Raw genomic sequence first — 23,085 nt, 5'->3', positions numbered from 1 at the left:
TTAGAATACAAATAAAATATCACTACCTTTCTCCTTTTTTTGTCTAAAATGAAAAGGTATAACTAATATAAGAAAAACTATATACAATAAGTACAAGAAGTATATACACTAGATACAGTCAAGAATTACATTACCAATGTCCAGTCCATTAATATTTGACAAGTTCAGACAAAAAAATTCATTATTTATCCTATTTTGGTGAGTCCAATACAAAATTTGTATACAATATACAAAAATCCAGTCCAATATAAAATATTTAAAACTAGTAGTTGCCTTTTAAAAGTAGATTCAATAACTTTTCCAGTCAGCACTGAGCGATGGGCATCTCTCGAGACAACTGGTACAAGCGCCTCAAGACCAGGCGTAAGAGAAAGCCCTACCACAAGAAGCAGAAGTATGAGCTGGGACAGCCTGCTGCCAACACGAAGATTGGCCCTCATCATATACACACAGTCTGAGTCTGAGGAGGCAATAAGAAGTACTGTGCCCTAAGATTGGATGTGGGGAACTTTTCCTGGGACTCAAAGTGTTATACTCAGAAAACAAGGATCATTGATGCTGTCTACAACGCATCCAATCACGAGCTGGTCTGCACCAAGATCCTGGTGAAGAACTGCATCGTGCTTATTGACAGTACAGCATACCGACAGTGGTATGAGTCTCACTATGCACTGCCCCTGGGCCACACGAGGGGGGGCAAGCTGACTCCTGAAGAGGAAGAGATATTAAACCAAAAACGTTAAAAGAAAATCCAAAAGAAATATGATGAAAGGAAAAAGAATGCTAAAATCAGCAGTCTTCTGGTGGAGCAGTTCCAGCAGGGCAAGCTTCTTGCCTGTATCGCCTCAAGACCAGGCCAGTGTGGCAGAGCAGACAGCTATGCGCTAGAAGGCGAGGAGCTGGAGTTCTATCTGAGGAAGATCAAAGCCCGGAAAGGCAAATAAAGCATCATTCATAGCTCATGTAATAAAGGTGTTTATTGTTCTATAAAAAAAAGTAGATTCAATAATGTACCTTTTTTATCTTATCACATCTATATCCTCTTTTTTTCAGAGTAGTTTCAATAATCTACCCCTTTATCATTCTATATCTTTTTCAGAATAGATTCAATAATCTACCTCTTATCTATCATTTCTATATCTTTTTTCAGAGTAGATTAAATAATTTACTTCTTATCTATATCCTCTTTTTTCCTTTTCTTTTCTTTTTTTCCCATACAAGAACCCTGAATCTAATCTCCTTGTTTAGCATTTTTCCTGACCATTAACAATTAACAGCTTGTAACCAGCCATCCTAAACAATGACAATTATCCATAATCACTGAAATACCAAAAATCACCCACTCCCCTTTTGGGGAATGTGAGTGTCATTTTCTTAAAATTGTTTCCTGCTGTCTGGGGGTGAAGGCATCTGTAGAGAATCCTGAAAAGAAAATTTTGGGTTAATTGTCAAGTCCTGGGAGAGTTAGCTGTATTATTTGTCCCGTCTCTGCATAATGGGAAAGTGCAGAGCTTGTCTCAAGTCCTTGCTCCAGTAACTGTGAGGCTGGATCATCTCAGCTAGCCATCTCAAATTTGTCTTGAGCAGTTTATAGTCCAAAGTCGATCTTTGGGTGGTGGTAATCAGCTTAATGGCTTTGTCATAGTCCATGTGGAATCATTGTTGTGGGATCCCATCCTCTTGTTGGAGACTTCACAGACACTGTTGTGCATTGTCACAGTTCCCTGCAAAAAAATTGTGTGTGTGTGTGTGTGTGTGTGTGTGTGTGTGTGTGTGTGTGTGTGTGTGTCTGGGCCTACTCTGTAGTTTGCAGCAATATTAATTGTGTCTGTGGCAGAATCGTGTCTCAACAGCCAGTCCCACGTTTGCAATACAACAGGTTCCATTCTTCTTCACCAAGATATTCTTTGATTTGAAATCTCTGTGAGGAATAGATGGCTTTCCTTGGATACCAGCAATCTCCATGAAAAGATGGGCAAGACCACTTGCCATGTTCAGAGTAAGTTTGATCATCCCTTCCACTGGAACAGTGGATCTATTCAAGTAATCAAAAAGGGATACATGCTAATGGTAATCCGACACCAGACACAGCTGAGTCCATGTGCAACTATCTTTGCTGTCTGCTGTTATAAATCCTAGGATGTTTTCATGGGGCAACATCACAGTCTGATAAACCTCTGCCTCTCAGAATCATGAACATTCTTCCCTAGAAGAGAATTTCTTCACAGCAACTTCCCTAGAAGAGAATTTCTTCACAGCAACTTCTCCCTGCCTCTTGCTTTGCCACACTTCTCCAAACTGACCTTTGCCAATGCTTTCTTGTAACATGATAGTCCTGGCGAAAACAAGCAGCGGTAAACCCTTCATCCCAGGTAGCAGAGTTGCCACTACCGCCAACACAATGGGAAACAGCCAGCAACTCAGAGCAGTAGCCTCTGCCTCCATGGTCCCACCGCCACTGTTTGTGGCCTGGCCCAGCCCCAGCTGCAGCTTCTCCTCAGCAAGCCTCCCAGGCTGACCTCAAACTCAGGTTCTTTCTGCCTCTGCCTCCTTCAGCAAATCCTACCTGCGTGCACCACCACAATCAGCCATGTGCAGCTCAGGCCTGAGCTGTCACTGCAGGGCCACCAGCAAAGTGGCTTTTGTCATAAATTTGTGCCAAAAAGGCTAGGCCACCAGGTGTAACATGAATCTTATATGTTCTTTTCAATTAAAAAAACCCAGTCTGGGAGGCAGAGCCAGGCAGATCTCTGTGAGTTCGAGGCCAGCCTGGTCTCCAAAGCCAGTTCCAGGAAAGGTGCAAAGCTACACAGAGAAACCCTGTCTCAAAAAAACAAATCAAAAACAAAAACAAGAAAAACCCAGAGTCAAATATTGGAGTGAATGATGAAAGATCAGATCAGAGAAACAGAACAAGCCACAGTCAACCTGACCTCCCCAACTCCTCAGCCAATCCTGTTTCCATGAATCCGCAGACTGATAGCCTCTGAGTCCTCACACCTGAGGGTCTCAGTTGAACTGCTGCTTAGTTCGTCTCTTCACTCCTTATACGCCATTCTCTACCCAGCCATGTCATTTCTTGGGATTAAATGTGTGTTCTTTCTAAGCAAAGGCATGAGATCTCAATGCTGGGATTAAAGGTGTGTGCCACCACTGCCTAGCTCTGTTCTGTGTGGCCTGGAACTCACAGAGATCCAGACAGATCTCTGCCTAGAGTGATAGGATTAAAGGTGTGTGCCATCACTTTGGGGCCTCTATGTCTAATCTAGTGTCTGACTCTGTATTCTGATCCCCAGATAAGTTTTAGTGGGGTGCACAATATGTCACCACACTTTACAAATCTACATTGGAATAATTGCTCGAATCCTGTCTGTCCAGAGTGCTATCAACTTGACAGGGAACAAATCCCTAGTAAGTATACAAACTCATGAGAATTAACAAAATCATTATTGGGTAGTAAATAAGTCAAAGAAGAAATTAAGAAAGAAAAAAATTTCCTAGAACTAAATAAAAATGTAAACATAATGCAAAACACCAGGACACATTAAAAGCAGTTTTACAAAGAGAAATAAATGTACAGTGCCAATACCTACATTAAGAAAATCAGGAAGAGCTTAATGATATAAGTCAAAAGGTTGAAAGAAACAAAAACAATCAAAATTATAACCTGGTAGACAGGAAGAAATAGTAAAAATGTGAGCACAAATCAATGAAATACAAAAACAGTACAATACAGAGAATCAATAAATCTCAGAGCAGTTTCACTGAGACAATAAAGAAGATTGACAAATTTTTGAACTAACCAAAAGAAGGTTAAAAAAAAAGACACAAATTAACAGAATCAGAAATTAATAGGAAAACGTTATGACTGACAACAAAGAAATTCAGAATATCCTAAGGGAATATTTTAAAAATCAGTACTCCATTAAGTTGGAAAACCCAAAATAAATGAATCAATCTGTTGATTCAGACAAATCATAAAAGTTAAACTCTAACATAAAATTAGTATGTAAATTTAATTCCCCATTCTCACAAAATAAATACATAATAAAATAAACAGAAAACTATCCAAATTAAGTAACATCGTAAGTCAAATGAGATTAACAAATATCTCCGACAAATTCCAATTCTAAACTGCAGATCTACCTTCTTCTCAGCAGGTCATGTAACACTCTCTAAATTGGATACTATTTTAGTACACATAGGAAATCTTAACAAACATAGGAAATTGAAAAATTTTCATGTACTCTACCTGTTCATCATAAAATTACAAGTCAACAACAAAATCAACCCTACAACATACAAAATCATGGACATGAAACATCACACTATTGAGTGATGAATGCATGATTGAAGATTTCAAGAAGGAAATTCTAAAAAATGAAATCAAATAATAATTGAAAAAGAAATGAACATAGAATATAAATGAAAGCAGTTCTAAGTAGGAAGAGCATATTTACAAGTGCCTGTATTAAGAAGTCAGAGAGATATCAGATAAATAGCTTCATGATTCACCTTTTAAGAATTGGAAAAACAAGAACAATCCAAATCCCAAATCAGTACATGGAAAGAAATAATTGAAATCATAAACAAAAACAACACAAAGCATCAACAAAATAAAAATTTCCTCCTTTTAAAGGATGAATAAACTAGTTAAAGGAGCCAAAGAAAATAGGGGGAAAAAAAGAGGAATTTTCTAACTAATATCTCTGGTGAACATGGACGCAATTTTTTTTTAAAAAAATGAATTTACAGACTTAATTCCACCATGATTGACCTAATTTCATTTAGGGATGCAGGGATAGTTTGACATATGTAAATCAATAGGTATAATTCACAATATGAATAGACTTAAGGATAGAAGCCTTTTGAGCATTTTATTAAATATAAGTGAGAACTTTGAGAAAATTGAACTTCCCTTCATTATAAAATGCCTTGAGAAACTAAGGATACAGGAAACATATCTCAACATAATAAAGACAATGCCCAAAATACTTATGACAGAGGAAAAGACTTTCTTAACCCATGAGCTAACATATTAAGAAAAAAAAAAGAAAAACACTGAAAGTATTTCCACTAAAATCAGAAAACAGACAAGGATGTCTATTCCTCTGCACCCCTGTCCAATACAGGACTTGAAGTCTTAGCTAGAGCAATAACATAAAGAAGTAGATACAGCAAATATGAAAGGAAGAAGTCAAAGTATCCTTATTTGCTCATGATATTTTATATTTAAATACCCTAAGAGCTCCACCAGAAAGCTGCTCCAGGTAATAAATAACAAAGTAGCAGAATACAAAATTAACACATAAATATCAACAGCTCTCAAATATACTAATAATAAACATATAAAGAAATAAATCATGGAGATAATATCATTCACAATAGTATCAAATAAAATTAAATATGTTCGAATAAACCTAAGCAAGAGAGTTAAAGACTTGTACAATGATAATTTTTTAAACACAAAAAAGAATAAATGCTGGTTAGGGATCATTATTGGTAGAAATATATACTGGTGCAACTACCATGAATATCTGTGTAGTTTTCTTTAAAAAATATAGTTACCAGCCGGGCGGTGGTGGCGCACGCCTTTAATCCCAGCACTCGGGAGGCAGAGGCAGGCGGATCTCTGCGAGTTCGAGGCCAGCCTGGGCTACCAAGTGAGTTCCAGGAAAGGCGCAAAGCTACGCAGAGAAACCCTGTCTCCAAAAAAACCAAAAAAAAAAAAAAAAAAAAAAAAAAAAAAAAAATATAGTTACCATAATCACCAGCTACACCACTATTGTGGCTTAAATATGAAATATTTCCCATAGGTTCATGTTTTCAAACACTTGGTTGCTACTTGGCCATGCTGTGTGCAAAAATATCCTTTATAACGTAGAGTCTTATTGGAGGAAGTATGTCACTAGGAGTAAGCTTTGAGGTTAATAGCCTGATCTATTTCCTGTTCTCTCTGTTTCCTGACTACAAATGCAATAGGACAGGTCAATCTACATGCTTTTGCCAGGTAAGGGTTACCTCCCTATGACCCCTTTCTTGTTCAGGAAATCTTTAGAGGCTACTGTGATGATTTGAATGAATAATGCTCCCCATAGGCTCATGTATTTGAACATCTGGTCCCACTTGATAGTGCTGTTTATAGAGGTTATGGAACCTTTAGGAGGTGAATATTTCCTGGAGGAAGAAGGTCTCTGGTGGCTGGCTTCAGCATTATATAGGTTCTACCTACTTTCTGTCTGCTTTCTGTTTGCAGATAAAAGTGATAAGCCAGCTTTCTGCTCCTACTGCCTTGCTTTCATCGCTTCTTGCTGTGCCTTCCCCATCATGATGGGGTTATTCTTCTGGGACAAGAAGCCAAAATATACCATTCTTCCTTCCCCTTTTTTGTGAGGATGTTGTACCACAGCAAAAGAAGGGTAATTAATACAAGTTATCAAGATAAGGCAAACAGTTATCAATGCTCTTGTTTGCCCACCATAACTAGATGGTAAGCAGCTATTGTTAAAGATAACACATAGAATATGGACAAAATAAGATAGAAATGGGATTGAAGTTCTATCTTGGCTAGCTTTCATAATGCCATAAGGTGTTAGGTAGGCTGCTGGGGGAGAATCAAGACTGATGGTCTTACCTTGTTATGGAACCTGTGTGCTACAATACCAAGGTATTAGCCAAGATGTGCCCACTGCTGCAAAGGTGAACTGGTATGTAGATAATTACCAGCTTTGTGATTAAAGTTGAGGCTGGAGAGAAATCATGGTCAAAATCCATGGCTGAAAGATAGGCATTATAGGCATAACTACTATTAATTGTGGTGATATTTTATATGTATGGTTATAAAATACACAGGCCTGAGTATCAAGTGTTTGTAAGGGTCTACATTTGACTGTAACTAGCAAGGGGGAGGTCTTTTGTGCCACCCCATTGGCATTCTTATAAGTAGCCCTTTGGAATAAAGTTCTGTGCCGGTGGATAAAGATCCAGACCCACCCGAGTCTATTCTGCATTTCTCTCTGTTTCTCTCCCTTCTTTATTTCTAACTAAGTCTCTTAACCCTCATTCCTCAAAAGTCCCTGGGATAAATAAATGTGGGGGTTGCTCCCCCACAGTAACCCCAACTAAACATTGTGGGACACACATGGCATTCTTGAAAGTAGGAAGCAACTTATTCAGAAGAAAATGGAGTCCCTCATATGTAGAAGGCAATGTGACAAAAGGACAATGGGAGTAAATATGTTAAAAGTATTTTATACGTGTGCATTTGAATGTGAAAGAATAAATTAGGAAAAAGGGCCAAAAGGGTAGTTCTCCAAATAAAAGTGCTTGCTTTGCCACGGAAACTACCCAAGTTTAATCTTTGGGACCCATGTAGAAAGCTGGGTGTAGTGGAATGCATCTAATTGTCTTATTATTCCTATGATGAGATGGGAGGTGGAGAGAAGAATTAACTTGAAGCTTGCAGGCCAGTAAGCCTGAGTTAGGCTACACAACTCTCAATATAAGGAAGACCCTGTCTCAAGGTGGAAGGATAAAACTGACTTCCCAAAAATCATCATTTGACCTCCATATTCATGCTGTGTGGCCAGTGTGAACTGCCATTCACACACACACACACACACACACACACACACACACACACACACACACACACACACACACATATTGAACTCACATTGAGACCATAAATGACATGTGCATTCATGGTATTCCAACATTAAAATTCCACAGTGAGAAAGTCTGCAATGATGTTAATAATGTGCTAATAATAGTGTACTCTAGATGCTATAATTCTACTGAGAACTTTAATTTTAGAAAAATAGTGAGAATGAATTAATGAGATGGCTGCTTGTTAGAGAATTAGCAAACTTAATCTTTAATTCTAAATAACAGTGATTATACAGTCAGCTGTTTGCTATGAATGTGAAGAAAGAATTTAAAGCTAATAAAATTAAAGAAAACAATATCCTTGGGGCCCAGAGCAGATAAAAATGGTTAACTTGGAAGATAAAGTTCACTATCATGGTAGGGCTCAAGGTCAAAATTTTAAAGCAGTGAGAAATTATTCCCACAAAGGAAAGATAGTTGACTCAACCTAGACAGAATGCTTATTAAATTATTCAGAGGCTATAACATAAGAAATGTACATTTGGACTAAGTAAAATTATTAAAGACACAATATAAATTTGTGAAAGTTCAGAATGTCATAAAAAAACACTGGAAGATTTGAAAAATAAATAATCAATGTGTAATGTTCAAAACAAAAGCCAAGATTTTAATAAGCAATGGCTTAGACTATGAGCTAAATACATTAAATATAATATAAAAGAGAATATGTAATGAAAAAACATCTTTGAGAAAATTGCTAACATATACACATATATAGAAACAGAGACTGAGACAGAGACAGAAGGAATGGATCTGAAAACTATGAAAGGAAATTTTGAAACATAGTGTAGAAGTTCAAATAAATACCAGTTCATTGGAGTTTCCTGAAAGCAAGAATAGAATTAATGGGAGAAATGCTGAGAATCTTTAAAACAAAACACGAGAAGAATGTATCAAAGAAGGAGAACCAGAGATGACCACCACGATATAGCATGACTATTGATATGAGTTAACTCTAGAACACACAATGTGTCCAGATTGGCAGTTTGGTTATCACTGTATAGTTCCTCTACCTCTTCCACCGTTATGGAACAAGTATGCAGTTTGGGCAAAATTGACCCTGTGTTGATGAAAGAAAACTCTATTACTCTAATGATATTGCCGCTATAGTATGTGGCTCAGAACTTGAGCATGTGAACTAAAATGGCCAAGGTGAATAGTCTTTTGTTTATTGCTTATTTTTTCTTTGTTTAATTTTTGAGGTGTGTGTGTGTGTGTGTGTGTGTGTGTGTGTGTGTGTGTGTGTGTACATGTGTACATGCAGGTTCATGAATTTATGTACCCAATCTCACAGAGGCCAAAGAGATGACACTAGGTATCCTGTTCCATCATTCTCTGCAGTATTCCTCCAAAGCTAAGTCTGTTACTGAACCTAGAACTAGAATACAGGCTAACAACCAGTGGTTACAGTCATGTATTTTACCACATTTAGCTTTTGATTTGTTTTGTGGGTCCTAGGGTCTTGAATTTAATGCTTTCACAGCAAGCATTCTCCCCCCACCACTTTTTTTTTTTTTTTACTGAAAACAGATTTTTCTTCTTAACATAATATACCCTGATTATGGTTTCCCCTCCTTTTACTTCTCCCAATTCCTCTCCACATCCCCTCCCATACAGATTCACTCACTTTTTGTCTCTCATTAGGAAAAAATAGGTTCCTAAGGGGTAATAACAAAATATAACAAAATAAAAGATACAAAACAAAAACTATCACATTGGAGTTGGGCAAGACAAACCAGCAAAAGGAAAAGAGCCCAAGAGAAGGCACAATAATCAGAGACTCACTCATTCACTCAATCAGGAGCCCCATAAAAGGGCTAAACTGGAAGCCAGGACATGACATAGAGGACCTGGTACAGACCTGTGCAGGCCCTGTGCATGCTGCTTCAGTCTCTGTGAGTTCTTATGAGCTTTGATCATGTCAATTTAGAGCTCCTTGTTTTCTTGATGTCCTCCATCCTTTCTACTTCTACACTCTTTCTGCTTCCTCTTCTGCAGGATTCCTGAGCCTTGAGGGGAGGGACTTGATGGAGACATCACATTTATGGCTGATTGTTCCAGGTTTCACAAATTCAGCACGTTTGGCTGTGAGTCTCTTATTTTTTTTTCCTACCTGCTGCAAGCTTCTATGATGATGGATGAGCAACCCACTGATCTGTGAGTGTAGCAGAATGTCATTAAGAGTGATTTTATTTTGTTGCTACTTTTTTTTTTTTTAGAATAGTAGTATTTGGTTTTCCCCTAGGTCCTTGTTTTCTCTAGACTCTGGTTTTTAGTCACCCAAACAGTACCAGGTATGTGTTTTAGCTTGTGGAATGCACCCTAAGGCAAATGAGATATTGGTTAAATATTGCCACAGGCTTTTGCCACCATTGCCCTGGTATACCTTGCAAGCAGGACACCAGTGTAGATCAAAGGTTCTGTGGCCGCCATGTTGTATATGGTTCTCTTTCAGTAGAGTGCAGAGTACCTTCCTGTACCAACAACACTAGAATTGAGGGTCGGAGGATCTTTGCAGGCACCAGCACAGCTTCTCCATGTTCGCTGAGTTGTGCTGGTTTTCTTTTCAGCAATCGGGCCTATAGCAAGCATTCTTAACCACCATTTTATGGCAAGCTTGACACACAAAGGATTTTTTTTTTATTATGGGTACAAGATATTTGTTAGCAGGACTCAGGAACCTCCCCCAAACTAAAACTTTGTGGGAGATGTGTTTCCTCTACTGTTTAATTGCTATGCTACACTGCTTTAGTCATTATTTATGATTAAAAGCGTTATGAACTGTATACAACTGACCATGTTAGAGAAGGAACCAAAAGTATTCTGTAGTTCCACTCAGGAAGAAATAATGGGGAAAACAAAAGCTGAAATTGACAATGATTAAGCTCCAAATTACTGAAACATCCATACTATGAAATATAACTAAAACCCTTCACAGTCCTTTCTTCCACAGAACTATATAAATTAAATCTAATATTACAGTTGTATCCTGAATCTCTTTACAGAAATGTGACCAGACCTAAGTTCAGTTCATCCAAGTTCAGCTGTATCAAACTAATAATACAAAATTTTACATGTGTTTATTTGTATCTGTTGTAAATGCCTCTTGTGATTTTCTTTATGAACAAAAAATCTAAAACATGGTTTTAGTATCCACTTAATGTTCAGTTATATGGGCATGGTATAGTGTTTATGTAATTTTTGTACTCTCTTAGTCTCCAAAGTAATGGTTTTCTGGAAAAGATACTTTGATTTCAGAGAGAGAACCATGAATAAATCATTTTACAGAAGAAGCATGGTGATGTCTTTTTCTTTTTCTCTTTCTTTCTTTCTTTCTTTCTTTCTTTCTTTCTTTCTTTCTTTCTTTCTTTCTTTCTTTCTTTCTTTCTCTCTTTCTTTTTCTTGCTATAACCAAATACCAGAGAGTTAGTAATTCCTGAAAACAAAAAATTTATTTCTCACAGCCTTGAGGATGGTCAGTCTAGGAACAAGCTACACAAATTCTGGAAAGCCTACTTCTAGGCTTATACTTACATGGAAAATCTAAGTGCCTGTCTTGGGTTTGGTTTCTATTGCTGCGACAAAACATCATGACCAAAAATCAAGTTGGGGGTGGGGTAAGTTTCTCTGACTTACACTTCAGCATTGCTGTCCACCACAGGAATAAGTCTGGATAAAAACTAAAACCGTCTGGGAACCTGAAGGCAGAAGCTGATGCAGAGGCCACGAAGGGGTGCTGCTTACTGGCTTGCTTCCCCAGGCTTGCTCAGCCTGCTGTCTTATAGAACTCAGGACCAGCAGCCCATGGATGGCACTACTTACCAGAAGCTGGACCCTCCCCCATTGATCACTAATTGAGTAAATGCCTTACAGCTGGATTTCATGGAAGCATTTCCTCAACTGTGGCTCCTTCCTCAGTGATAACTCTAGCTTATGTCAAATGGACACACAAAACTAGCCAGTGCAGTGCCCTTTGGGGTATGTTATCACATGGAGGTTTCTATTACATGTTATTAAATGCAAACCTCAAGCTCTTGCCTTCTTGACATCTACGCCATGATTCCTGGGATCTACAATGATGTTTTGCACTCTTACATTGCTTTTGCTTTATAACAGCAAAAGGAAAAGTAACTAAGATATTCCATACACTATAAAGAAAACAATGTTTTAATTCACAAAACACATGAAAATCAATTTACAAAATTAAAATCAACAAACAATGCCTGATGTGGAAATAATTATTTCAAATTTAATATATAGCTTTGATATAAACTTAATAAATCTATAAAATGAAATTATTTAAAGGGACAGTAGAGGCTTTTGTATTTAACTTTTTTTACTTAGCATAACAAGCATGTATAATTTCTGATCCTAAATATTTCAATCTGTATGAAAGCCAACATCAGATTTAACCTGTTGCTTGACAGATTTCTCTAAATGTCACAGGATCAAGCTGTTCGAGTCATTTCTATTAAGGTTCCCTGCTTGATATACTGAATATTATAGTTGAGGTCTCTTTAACAATAAAATGACTATTTCGCTTTTCAGGCCTTTCAGTTTTACCAATTTGTATTTTGACACAATTGTTAGGTACACACACATGAGAGACTGTAGTATACTTTTAAGAGAATTGACAAGTTATCATTTCTTAGGGAACCCTGGAAGTCTTCTGTCTTTAGTGTTTAATAATAACTTGAGTCTTCATATTTATATTTGATGGTTTTCAGACAACATATGAGTAGTGTTATGGACTGATTATACATTGCCCAAATTCATGTGGAAACGATCACCCACAGTGCAATGAAATTAGAATACCACCACTTTGAGAGATAATTAGATGAAGTCAAGGGAGAACCATGCACAAATAATGGGACCAATATAACCATATGAGGAATAAGAGAAGAGAATTTTCTCCCAGATATCTCTAGTCAGAACAGGGAGATGGCTATAAACCAAGAAGGAGTCCTCATCAAGAAGTAAATGCAGTCAATTTGATCTTAGACCTCCAGCTTCCTGACCTACAAAAAATATATGTCTGTTGTTTCAGTTACAGTTTGTGGTATTTTGTTGTTGTAACTGGAGGAGACTAACAAAGTTGAATTTTAGTTAACCAGTATGAACGTATCTCTTCTAAACCTTCACTTAAATATTGACTTCATCTTTCATATTAATTGTCTATTTTTTAAGTGTTGTCACAAGGGTATATGCACACACACACACACACACACACACACACACACACACATATATATATATATACATATACATATATATGTATATAAATATATTTCTAAATACAATATTTTCAGTCTATATGAGGTTACTTGTATGTATGTTTGGTGTTGGAAAACCAGCTGGTGTACTTCACACTAGGGAAGACGATTCCATCTGCTACCACCATTTCTTAGCTGTCTGTAGTCCTTTAGGTAGTGTTGACTGTGACTTTCTCCTTTCACTTTGGATTGTCTGTTGAATCATTGTTGTTCAGCTTTTGTTTAGGTAGTCATTTTGGGGAGACTTTATGGGTGGTGTACCTTCTTACATTACTAGAAGACCCAGTCTCACAGCTAATTCACTGGTCCTCTGGACCTTACAATCTTTCTATCCATCTTCTCCAATGTTCCCTGAGCCTTATGTGCTGCAGTGTTTTGTAAATGTATCTATTAGGACTATGCTCCATAACTCTGTGTTTTGATTGGTTCCTGATTTTCTATAATGGTCTTTGTCTTCTAAAAAGTTTACGGAGAAGTTTCCTTGAAGAGGAGTAAGAAATATAATTATCAATATGTATAAGGTCAAAGATTCAAAATGAAGTTAGGGCTTATGCTAGTTTAGTGAAGTGATAGTTGATGGATTTCTTCCAGAACCCATGACTCCATTAGCCCTGAGTCCTTGGCTAGGTTTTCAGTAGCAGGCACAGTTTCCATCTCTTAGAGCAGATTTTAAGGCCAATTAGAGAGCTTAAGTTACCAGCACTTATGTGTGCCATGAATGCACTCTTCTGGTTATTGTGCCTGCTGTTACTTGATATGGTTCATAGGCCTCACAGCTGTATAGAATTGGTGGTTGCTTCCTCCTTATGGAAGCTTGCATGGAGTCTTCCAGTCAGTTTAGTCAGGGATCAGTTTGGAATGTTTGTTGGTGTGACTTCTGTTCTACCATGAGTCTTCAAAAAATCCTTGATTGTCGATTTAACAGCTGTTTTCTTCTACATCAAGAATGACAACTTTAAAACTTTTACATGTCATCATCAAACTGAAACTCCCAGTATTTTAACAATTTTGTTTCTGTATTTATACCATTCCCTCACTTCTTAAATATGGCTTTCAAAAGTAATACTGGAAAAACGAAACTAGTGAGTAAAGAGATATGCATCAATTACCTTGAAAATACCCACACATGCACAAGCTTTTTTCTTCAACAATACAGAAATAAAAATTCATGTGCTTTTAAACATTTCAAAATTACAGCAGATAATCTTTTCCAAATTTATTTTTCAACTTCTCACTTAGGAGAGACACTTCTGTAAGAAGGACAAGGTAACTCTATGACAGGGACCATTTATTTCAGGATAAACTTGAGAAGGCCTTCCATCAACAGAAGATATGAGGCAGAGCAAGAGTGAACTGATAGCTTAGAATTGGTACAGGGTTTGAAAGCAGCTTAATCACAGGACTGTAAGTTTTCTGAAAGTAGTGGAATTGCCTTATTATTTTTGCTTTGTTTTACTCTTGTGGCTGAGAGCTGCAGATTATGGGAAGGTTGTGGGCAGCTTTAGGCCCTTTGTTTCTTAGGTGTGGCTAGAGGAATGGAAAAAGTGGTGGCTGGAGTGATTTTTGCAGGTATCAAGAAGTGTAATCAGTGGGGGCGAAAACAGGCTTGCACATAGGAAACTTTCTGACATTTGTATTTTCTGGTTATGAAATTATCAAGAACCCTGAGAATCTAAAAGTCAACTGTGCCATTTTCCCCCCTGGGGAGTTAGTTGTTAAATTTATTCTGGAGACAGGCCATAAACAAAAGAAAACTAAGTTTGTCTGGCTGAACTCCACCCCTGAAATCCGATTCGAAGAGGTTTAACAAAAGGCTTCCCACTTAGGAAGCTGAAGGTATTTCAAAATTTGGGAGACTGTGATGGGGAAGAGAGCCTGAAGTGTTCTGAGAACAATCCTCAGGTTAAAACTGGTAGTGAAAAAACTGGAAGTGTATAGACCCATGATAGGCAGACAGATGGGGGAGGAACCACAAACAGAAAAGGAAGACAGCAAACTTACAGCTTCATCTTCCCACTCCTGGCCTAAGACTTCAAAGGCTGCTGTTAGGCATGGCCACGGTTCCCTGCAGAAAACTTAAACATTTTAAATGTCATATGCAGCAGATCTTGAAGAAGTTAAAGGACCATTAGTTTATTATGTACATCTAGAGTACAAAAACTTAATTCCGAGTTACCAGATAGGGACTCAAACCTGAAATAATGTACAGAAAGTCTTTTTTAAATGGAGTCTTTTTCTAGAATTAGTACTCTATATGACCATTAATATCATGACAAAAGTTTAAAATATATATACTGCTTTTATAAATTTTGAGATGATATTTATACCTTAAAAAGATGTTAAAGAGTCAAAATAAAACAGGATTAGGAGACATGTCGGAGCGGCGAACGCGGTCCGGAGGGGCCGCCCAGCAGTCTGGGTCCAGGACTCCACTTACTAAGTCTTCGAAGAGGTCCCAGCGGAAATCTGGCTCAGATCTCCCGAACATCTTTCCTGAAAGTTGGCCGAAGACACCTCATGCGGCTCCAGCCAGAAAGGCCATCGTCTTGAAGAAAATCGTGGCTCATACCGTAAAGGCCCCAGCTGTCCACACACTTCGAAGGAGCCCTAGGGTCTCTTTTATCTTGGAAAAAGAAAACAGCCTTCCTCTCAAGGTACCCACTAAGGAGGACCTCTTCAAGACTTGTAGTGTTCCTGGTACCCCCACCAGCACCCCAGTGCTGTATACCCAGAATGCTGATTCTAACTCTGTGGAAGGAGAGGACCTGGACACCAGAGCCTTGGATATGTCCCAGAAAGTCAGCCGATCATACAGTCGTCTGGAGAACCTCAGTTCTGCCTCAACCTCCACCCCTGGCCGCCGATCCTTCTTTGGCTTTGAGGGACCTGAAGACTTGCCTGGAGTCTCACCTGTAGTGTGTTCAAAGTTAACTGAAATCCCAAAAGTACCTGCAAAGCCCTGGGTTCCAGACACGATGCTTCCTAGAATCTCCCCTCCAGTCGTGAAAGAGAAGCGAAAGAAGGTGCCAGAGATCCTGAAATCGGAGCTGGATGAGTGGGCTATGGCCATGAATTCTGAGTTTGAAGCTGCTGAACAATTTGATCTTCTGGTTGAATGAGATAAAGTGGGGGTATACCTGGCCAGGCTCTCCCCTCTCCTTGTACATGTTGCCCTTTGAGTAGAGCAGTACTTTTAGGGTCCTCTTCATTGGCCTTGTTACCCAGAAAATGTGTTGCTGGCCCCTTGTCATATTGTGACTAGTTACCCTGGGCTTTCTGCAGCACTCCCCAGTGTTGGGGAGGAGAAGGCACCTTGGCTCTGAGCCGCACTCAGAAACAGGCTCAGCTCTGGCTGTTCCTCTGCTGTTGCCGGCTTGGAGTCTAGCCACCAACCAATCAAGAGGTTCTCTAGAGTCTGATAGGGAGCTCACAAGCTGGGGAGACAGGTAAACCCTTAAGCAAGAGTCCATCTGGACACGGAGGTATGAAAGGAGGAGGATTGGTTTTTTGTTGTTGTTGTTGTTGTTTTTTTTTTTTTTTTTTTTTTTTTTTTTTTTTTTTTTTTTTAACACCAGTGACTGTTACGTAGGAACTGTTCATGTCTGTGTTCTGCTGTTGACACACTGCATTGGTGAATGAGGTACTGATGCTTAGGGCAAGTGGATATAATTCATGGTGTGGGCTCCAGATGCCACCAACTTGAGGTTTGTGGTCTCATCACCTTTTCCTCGCCCACATCTGTTTCTTCAAAGTAAACTGCGGTCTCGGCTCTGGGATGTGGCCTTCTGCAACTACACTTAGAACGTTCTGGATGTTATTTCTCATAAGCCTGACAGCTGTAGCATGATGGCAGCTTTTGCTGTGAGCTTGGCTATTACACCCACACATGAGCCCATCCCTAGGCAGGGGGCTGCTGGGAACAAAAATGGATGTCTCATGCGGAATTGTTTCCTGCTTACCACCTCCTCTCAATTTTGGTAGAAGATACGGTTTCAAAGGCTATTGGACTTCCAGTATTTGCAAGTTCATGGGAGGAGAAGCTTCAGGATGAGAATTGTTACACCAGGATGGTTTTGAGGGGAGCACACCTGAAGAATTTGTCCACACTAGTTCCTGTAGACCCTGCTGATTGCTATCACTACAGACCTGTTTGCCTTTGAGGAACTAATGTGCAGCCCAGGGGAAAAGGCTTAATGTCAAACTTGTAAAGAGTTAAAAAAAAAAAAAAAAAAAACAGGATTATGAGCTTAGTGGCAATAGAATAGCCCCTTAATTTTGATTTTTCCTAAACATATAAATACAACCTGCTAAGCCCATATAATGTTATATTCTTGTCCAAGTCATGTTCAGGCATTCATAATGATGAAACTTCATGCACATATACAACTTCCGTCATTTCTAAGAGACAAAATCTCACAGCAAATTCCCTAACCCTCTGACTCTTATAATTCTTCCATTTGCTCTCCCACAATGTTCCCTGTGCCTTAGGCACAGGAGTTGTTTTCAAGATGTATCCATTGGGACTGAGTCCCACAACTCTGCATTTTGATTGGTTGTGGTTTTCTGTAGTCGTCTCCATTTGTAGCTAAGAAATGATTCCTTGATGAGGAGTGATGGTCACACTTATCTGTAGGTATAAGGACAATATATAGGAATGCTGCTGCTTTAAGAAATTGGCACTTGGAGTTGGCTAGATTTCTAGTACCAAGTATATATAATTTTCTCATGTTTAGAAGGTCTTAAATCCAGAGAGTTTTTGGTTACCACCAGGGTATGTGTGCCACTTGTTGACTATTATGACTATGGTACAATTTCAATTGTTGTGATGGTTCATAGATATAATAGGTGAGGAGGTCTGTTGGTTGCTTCCCTCCATTGGAGCTTGCATATTCCCTTCTGTGACCATGACATCTAGTCGTCAGGGAGGAAGACTTCAGGTCACAGCCTGCTTGAAGCTTTTTGGCATTGTATCCAAAGTCTGTGGTTTCTTTAGCAATAGGAACTTACTTTCTACCATCATGGTAAAACCAAGAGCAATAGCATTTTCCTACAATGTTTAGGGAGTCTCACAGACAACTCTGACCAATAACTCAAAAGAAGGATTCTTGTGTTGAGGTTTTTATTAGATGGCCATTGGCTCTTGGAGGGGTCACTATCGGTATAGTTGCGAATTTTTCATTTAAATTATATGTTTATATTTGTGTGCTGACTTGTGAATATCATAGGTATTTTATTTATATTGTTCCTATAGAACCCTTATGATTAGTTTACCATCCTCCCTCATTTTTCTGTATTTATCCTTGCCAATAAGAACCCCTCCCCATTTTTCCCTTTTCTCCATTCAGATCACTTGTACCCAGCTGTTTCCATCTTGATTTTTCCTCCCTCCCTCCTCCTATAATATTCTCTTTTTATATTCCTGGTTTCTGCAGTTACCACAAGTTATATAATTAAATCTGAAGACTTGTAATTATGAACCATAGATGAGAGAGAATATGTGATATTTGTATTTCTGTGTCTAGGTTACCTCACTCAATATGATCTTTTCTAGTTTCATATATTTACCTGTAAATTGCTTTCTTTTTCCAGTGTATGTTTTTTGTCATGTTTTCAAATAGAAAATGGCTGTAGTTATAGGTCCTCATGTTTGAGTCTTCAGTTTTCTTCCATAGATCTTAATATCTGTTTTTGTGCCTGGATAATATTGTTTTGATTCCTATGCCTCTGTAATATACCTTGAGATTTAGAATGATAATAACCCCACTGCTCTTTTTCTCATGATTGTTTTTGATATGTGGATCTTTTGTGATTCCATGTAAATTTTAAGGTAATTTTTTTTCTATTTTTGTGGAAAATGAGAGGGGATTTTGATTGGGATTACATTGAATCAGTAAATGGTTTTGGTAAAATTGTCATTTTCTCAATATGAATCCTAACAATACATGGCCTAATGTCTTTCAGTTCTCTAGTGTCTTTCTCTATTTCTCTCTTTTGAGATTTAAATTTTGCTTTATATGTGTATTTTGACTTCTTGGTTATTTCTATATACTTATTTACTTTGAAGCTATTGTGATTGATGTGTGTTCATGATCTTCTTTTCTATATGCTAGTTGATGATATACAGAAAGCTATTGGTTTTTGTATGTCGATTCTGTATCTGGTTACTCTACTGACTATCTTATATGGTTTCAGAAGGTTCCATACAAACTTCCAAAGGAAGAAAACAATTAATAGTACTATCCAACTATGTAGACTATGAACTACATTGAGCATCATGGTATGATAACTCTAAAAGGGCAATAGTGACTCACATAATTTATTGCTATCTAATAGCTCAATAATTGGACTTAAATGCAATCAACATAGGAAATCAACTCAGAGTTAGTGATGTCTTGGATATTGGAGGAAAGCCTAAATCACCTCTTTACTATGCCAACATTATTTCTAGATGGGTCCAAAATATCTATCCTCTAACCAGGCTACAATCCACAACCTCAGAGAAGTTGGGTAACAAGGAGGACCCTAAGAGAGACATGCATGGATCCCCATAGGAAAGGGAAATAGATAAGATGTCTTGAGTAAATTGGGAGCATGACTGTGGAGGGGAAGGAGACAAGGGCAGGTGGCAAGAGAACATGAGGGAACAGGATGGTTGAGTTGGGGGAGGGACAGAGAGGGAGATCAGGGAAAGAGATATCTTGATAGAGGGAGAAATTATGCAATTAGGGGAGAAACCTGGTGCTAGGGAAATTCCCAGGAATCCACAAAGATGAACCCAGTTAAGACTCCAAGCAATAGTGGAGAAGGTCACTGAACTGACCTTCCCCTGTAATAGATTGATGTCTACCCTAATTATCATCATAGAACCTTCATCCAGTAACTGATGTGTGGGAGCCCGTTCTCGGGTTCCTCGTGGCTTTACCCAGCAGGTCCGAATAGAGGATGATCAGGACCACGGGCCTGAGTGCAGGTGTCTGAGATGGTCTGCACTTGGCTGTGCTGGGGGAGGAGGTCTTTTGCTCCACCCCTTGGCATCTCTATAAAAACCCTGGGCCAGAGACAGTTGGGGCCCGTTGGAAGAGGTTCCAGGCCCTCTCGAGGCTATCCTTTATTTTCTATCTGTTTATCTCCGCAAGATTCTCCACTATAAATCCTTTTATCTAATATTTCCTGCTGATTGTACTCAAGAAAACTCTGGGGAACTGTGGGGGTGGTGGGTAAACACCCCACACTGATGGAAGCAGATGCAGAGATCTACAGCTAGACACTGGGTGGAGCTCCCAGAGTCCAGTCAAGGAGAGGGAGGAGGGATTATATGAGCCAAGATCATGATGGGAAAACCCAAAGAGACAGTTGATCCAACCTAGTTGGAGCTCACTGACTCTGGACTGATAGCTGTGGAACCTGCTTGGGACCGAAGTAGTCCCTCTGAATGTGGGTGACAGTTATGTGGCTTGGGGTAGTGTGTGGGACCACTGGCAGTGGGACCAGGATTTATCCCTAGTGCATGAACTGACCTTTTGGAGCCCATTCTCTATGAAGGGATACTTTGCTCAGCTTAGGTGTGTGTGTGTGTGTGTGTGTGTGTGTGTGTGTGTGTGGTGGGAGAGGGGTTGGGGTGGACTTGGTTGTTCCTGCCTCAACTTGATATGCCAGACTTTGTTGACTCCCCTTGGTTGACCTTCCCCTCTCTGAGAAGTGGATGGGGGTGGGAGGAAGATGGGGGTTAAGTGGGAGAAAGAGAGGGAGGGGGAACTGAATTTGGTATGTAAAATGGAAAAAATTTAAATAAAAGAAAATCTATCCTCATATTGATAGATAAATGTAGTTTTCTCCCCAATTTAGGAAACTTTGCTATGTAAATGTTGTAAACAATTAAAGAAAACCACAACCAGTTAAAATTCAGAGTTGTGGAACCCATTTCCAACTGATCTATCTATAATCTAACTCCAGAAGAAGTCTTCCTCAGAGCAGACCACACCAGTTGATTATACAGGACCAAATGGCTCACCCTGAGAATGTATCCATACAAGTAACATTATTTGGACTAAGGAAGTTATATTCTTTTTTTTTTTTTTTTTTTTTTTGGTTTTTCGAGACAGGGTTTCTCTGTGTAGCTTTGCGCCTTTCCTGGAACTCGCTTTGGAGACCAGGCTGGCCTCGAACTCACAGAGATCCGCCTGCCTCTGCCTCCCGAGTGCTGGGATTAAAGGCGTGCGCCACCACCGCCCGGCTTAACTGGAGGAAATTCACTTTCTGCCTAGAACAAGGAAGTGCTCCATAGGGAACCATTGCCAAACCTCCCGAAAATATGTTCACAAGTGTGCTGGGGAAACTGCTTACTAATGGCTGTGATGTCTACAGTATACAGTACATTTCACATCCCGGAGAAGCCACCTGTACTATGGGAGCCCATTCTATTGTGTCTAGCTAGCTACAGTACAAGAATCAGTGACAGAGAAGTCATTCATGTTTGAGAAGCCTGCCAAAGAAGTACAGGCTAGTTCCTAACTTCAAATAAAGTAGTCCTAAGAAGAATAAAAGTTTCTGAATACACCAATAAAAACATGCATATAGCAAGCTAAAGAAAAGATACAATGTATTATGTTCTTTATCTCCGTAACTGGTCACAAAGGGAAAATTCATACACATTACTTCATTTTTCCATTGTCATTTTTATTTTTGTACCCTTTCAACTTCAGCTGTGCAGATTATCAAAGTTTTCACAATCAAGATCTTATTTGTTTCCTCATTTGTCTGTGTGTGTGTGTGTGTGTGTGTGTGTGTGTGTGTGTGTGTGTGTCTGTGTGTGTGTAAAAACAAGTAACAAAAATCAGGTCTTAAATAGGGGTGAGCGTATTTGAGAGAGGTTAGAGGGAGGAAAGGGAATGGAGAAATGATGTAATTATATTATAATTTCAAAAATGTGTACCTAGCTATATGTCACCTATAATATAAAAAGTTCTCTATGAGAAATAGTGGGCAGAACACATAGTCACTCTAATAGGTTATGAAAAATATTATTAAATATTTTAATATTGAAATAATTTGCATATTATTATTGCCCAATGAATTTGATAAATATTATATTGAAAGCTATTCCCCCATTCATATCACTGGTACTTTTTCTCAATGATTCTGAAAAAATAAATTAGCAAGGTATACTGCAATGTTATGAACATAGCATGTAACTGTATAATTTTTTATTTATTTAAATTTTTTTCATTTTATATACCAACCACTGTTCTTACTCCCTCCTCCTCTCTCCCTCCCCCTCTCCCCACCCCACCCCCACCCACTCCTTCTAGGGGATAAGGCCTCCCTTGGTATTCAACACAGACTGGCATGCTAAGTTGGGGACAGTACCAAGCCCCTCTTCCCTGCATCAAGGCTGAGAAAGGCATCACACCATAGGGATTGGGCTTTAAAAAGCCAGTTCATATACCCAAGATAAGTCCTGGTTCCATTATCAGGGGACCCACAGGCAGATCAAGCCACACAACTGTCACCCTCATTCAGAGGCCCTAGTGTGGTCCCATGCAGGCTCCCCAGCCAGCAGTCTAGAGTCTATGAGCCCGCACTAGCCTGAGTCAGCTGTCTCTGTGGTTTTTCCTATTATGATTGTGACCTCCCTTGCTCATATAATCCCTCCTCCCTCTCTTCAACTAACTCCAGGAGCTTGGCCAAGTGCTTGGTGGTGGGTCTCTGCATCTGCTTCCATCAGTCACTATGATGACAATTAGGGTAGTCACCAATCTGAGTACAGAGGAAGACTAGTTCAAGCACCCTCTCTACCATTACTATGAGTCTTAGCTGGGAAATCCTTGTGGACTTCTGGGGATTTCCCTAGTGTCAGATTTCTCTCTAACCCCATAATGGCTCGCTCTGTTCAAGATATCTTTTTCATTGCTCTCTCTTTCTATTCTTGGTACTTTTTCTCAATAATTCTGAAAAACACATTAGCAAGATGTACTTCAATGTTATGAACATGCATGTAATTGTATAATTTAACTTCAGGGATTATTTTATAAAATTACCTTAAATTCACTGAAAGACTCAAAATGTCTTATAAGGTTGAAATGAAACTTTAACCATGACTGTAGTTCTACAACAATGCTAATATCCACTGTGTGGAGAAATATTT

The 23,085-nt window shown here is 38.9% G+C and overlaps 2 pseudogenes; both read left to right on the top strand.

The window, feature by feature from the left end:
• The first annotated feature begins 317 nt into the window (after nt 1-317).
• On the top strand, nt 318-962 carry LOC102918068 (small ribosomal subunit protein eS8 pseudogene; annotated as a pseudogene).
• A 14,351-nt stretch (nt 963-15,313) lies between these two features.
• LOC102917764 (sororin pseudogene) lies at nt 15,314-16,447 on the top strand (annotated as a pseudogene).
• Nucleotides 16,448-23,085: the final 6,638 nt, after the last annotated feature.

Source organism: Peromyscus maniculatus, chromosome 4 (assembly GCF_049852395.1).
Source record: "Peromyscus maniculatus bairdii isolate BWxNUB_F1_BW_parent chromosome 4, HU_Pman_BW_mat_3.1, whole genome shotgun sequence".
Classification (NCBI taxonomy): domain Eukaryota; kingdom Metazoa; phylum Chordata; class Mammalia; order Rodentia; family Cricetidae; genus Peromyscus; species Peromyscus maniculatus.
Note: the sequence above shows the minus strand (reverse complement) of the source record. Positions and strands in the feature narration are given on the sequence as shown.